This window comes from Pyxicephalus adspersus, chromosome 3 (assembly GCF_032062135.1).
Source record: "Pyxicephalus adspersus chromosome 3, UCB_Pads_2.0, whole genome shotgun sequence".
Lineage (NCBI taxonomy): Eukaryota > Metazoa > Chordata > Amphibia > Anura > Pyxicephalidae > Pyxicephalus > Pyxicephalus adspersus.
In genome coordinates this window covers 10,813,107-10,816,339 of record NC_092860.1, presented here as the reverse complement: position 1 = coordinate 10,816,339, position 3,233 = coordinate 10,813,107, and positions in this window count along the sequence as shown.

The window sequence follows — 3,233 nt, the reverse complement described above, 5'->3', positions numbered from 1 at the left end:
TCTTGTTGGGTGTTTCTGGTTTGCAATGGTCAGCAAAAGACATCCAAGGAAGGACAACTGGTGGAGCACTATTACCAATAATGGGCCCCTAAGGGGTCATAGATATGCATGGGGCAGTAGTGACCTGCAAATATTGGGCTTGAGTTTTTCTGGGTGGGAACTTTGGTGATCCACCAAACCTGGAATGGATTTCTGAATTGCTGTTATATGGCAAACGTTTTCAGTCCTTGACCAGATCCGTTACAGGCTTGCTGGGTCACCCAGGTTCTCTCATGATAGTCTATTTCCTCCAGTATTGGAGAGCTTTCATAAATCAGGCCTTTTCCGATGATTGTTTGGTCCACTAGTCCCTACCCCATCCTGAAGTAATATAGGGGTCGTTAGAAGGAACAACAACCAGAGTGGGACCAAGAATGTGACCCTGCTGCAAAATTCTAAAGATTCTTTTGTGTATTACGTAGGGTGGGCTGTATGCAAATTCAAATGCCCACTCTGTCAGACTGACATTGACCATGCCAGGCACTTTGATTTGTGTATAACGTCTCCTGACAGCCAGACCCCTGCTTTTATTAGGGCTCAGGGTTCTTGAGTAGGGAGTCGGTGCTGTGGTGTTTTCAGGAATCTATGTGCAGTACCCTGCTGGCCCCTCCCAGCAGCCATGATCAGCCTGCAATGCACAGAGAAACACAGAACCATAGTCATGACAAAATATACATAGATTGAACTTCATTTTTTCCTAGAACCTCCATACGTCCACTTTAAGAAGCTTCTCTCTGTGTCACCCATGGCCAGCCAACATTCCTTCGTTCACGTTAGTAGTTTACTACAGGAACCGCAATGAGGGGAAAGTTGTGACCTCAAAGCCTCCCCTCGGCCGGGCTCCTGAGCTGCTAACGGACTTGTTTCATTCATAAAGGGGCCCGTAGGACGTGTTAACAGTGCGAAGGTTTATCTGCATCCAACAGCTTCCGAAGTCTTCTCCCGAGAGGATGCTGACAGCTCCGCTCACATCCTGTACGACCACTCCCTGGGGGTTGAGGAGCGATTTAACCTTATCTACAGGAAGTCACAACTGTTTCTCGTGCGATCCTTAAATTTCTCCTCCCGAGTTTTCGGAGTCAGCCGGCATGAGCTGGTCAATTGACAGCTATAAAACCAACTTCTCTTTTCGTAGAAAGGCTTCACGTTTTTGGAATTCGGTTTCCGAAGTCCCAATATGGCAAAATTGTGGTCTGTTATAGGGACCTTGGCGGCTCTTTTTATGGGTTGTGTTATGGGGCCTTGTAAGAATTCTTTAGATCTGGCAATAAAGTGGACCTTTTATTACCATTAGAACTCTGCATAAAGTCCCAACATACAGCAGAAACATTGGTGTGGACCAAGGTTTCCAACCCTTGGTTTCTATGTATAGCTTGTGGTTCTACAAAAAATGGCTAAAACAATAAAACCACCTGTGAAGGTCCCCTTGTACCACCAAAATCAAGGCATGGACCCCACTTAAGATGTCCTGTGGTATTTGGCACCAATACATTAGCAGTAGGTCCTTAAGGTCACACTGGCTTTGGAGGACTATCTTTTTTGCTATAATGCACTTTTCTGCCTCTGCTGGCTTGCTTTCTACCCATATGGTCTAAAAATAAATATGATCCATCAGACCAGGCCACATACTTCTATTGCTCCATGGTTCAGTTCTGATGCTTGCATGCCCTTGAAGGAACTTTTGATGGTGGACATGGCTCAACATGTGCACTTTGATCACAAGTTGCGATGTATTGCATGTTCTACCACCTTTTTATCATGGCTGGCACTATGTCCTTCAGTAATTTGTGTTTCGGTAGTTCTTGTGAGGGATCGGATTAGATGGATCTGCCTCCCGCCATTTCCCAACCCTGGTTTCTATGTAAATCTTGTAGTTATACACCGATTGGCCAAAACATTAAAACTACCTGTAAAGGTTCGCTTTGTGCCACCAAAACAGTTCTGGCCCATCCTGACATGAATCCCACAAGACTTTTGAAGCATCCAGCAAGATATTATTAGCAGATCAGCAGTCACACTTCCTCTGCAGGACTACCTTCTTCCTATAATGCACCCTGCTGCCATGTCTTCCCCAGGTAAACGACACACCTGGCCATCCACATCTAAAATAAAATATGATTCATCAGAACAGGCCATTATTCTGTTGCTCCATGATCCAGTTTTGATGCTGGTTTGCCCATTATAGGCACTTTTATTGGGGGACATGGCACAGCATGTGCACCCTGAATGATCTGTGACTGCCCATCCGCTATATGCAGCAAGTTGCGATGTGCTGTATGTTCTGCCACTTTTTCTTATGGCCAGCACTATGTTCTTCAGCACTTAGTTACTTCATCGGTTATTCTTCTTCGGTAGGTCACAACCACCAAATACCCCATGAGGGCTGCCATTTTGGACATGCTCTGACTCATTTTCCAGCCATAATAATTGTCAGTAATTTGGATCTGGACATTTTTCCATTTTTCTTGCTTCCAACTCATCACCGTCATAAACTGACTGATCACCTGATGCCATATACCTCCCCCTTCTCTTGACGCGTGCTATTGTACCCAATATTATCATATATCTCTTTCCCCCTATTGTGCACTGTTCAGGTGGCAAATACTCTGGGATGTGGTTGTATAAAACTGAAAAAAAAAATTAGAAAAATGGAACAATATTAGACAAAAAATCGAGAACACAAGCACTGAACTCAAAAGACATTTTTGTAGAGTAGAGAGCAGCCAATGTTCTGTGTGCAGATCCAGCGTACCCATAATCCCCTGCATTCTTCTGGTCAGTGCACAGGATAAAGTGTTACACTCACAGTTCCTGTGTAAGGCACGGCCCTTCCAAGTACATGACTTCATCCTGGGCACACAGCAAGAACTAAAATCACTTTCCCATGTCTAGCACAATGATAGTCCCTAGACACTACTAAGGGCTGAAAGTGCTGACTCCTCCCTGACATATTCAGACTGCACCAAAAACTTCATTTTATTTTTTAGGCCATTGAGTTCTGAGGGACTGTTCGTGAATTATACCAAGTCATCGGTGGGCATGTCACATGATATGAACATGATTCCTCCTCTACACCCCCCGAAAAACTCTGCCCTGCTGGAGGACTCTGCTCCTTCCTCTCTAACTCTCCTGAAATACTCTGCACTGCTGGAGGACTCTGCTCCTTCCTCTATAACTCTCCTGAAATACTCTGC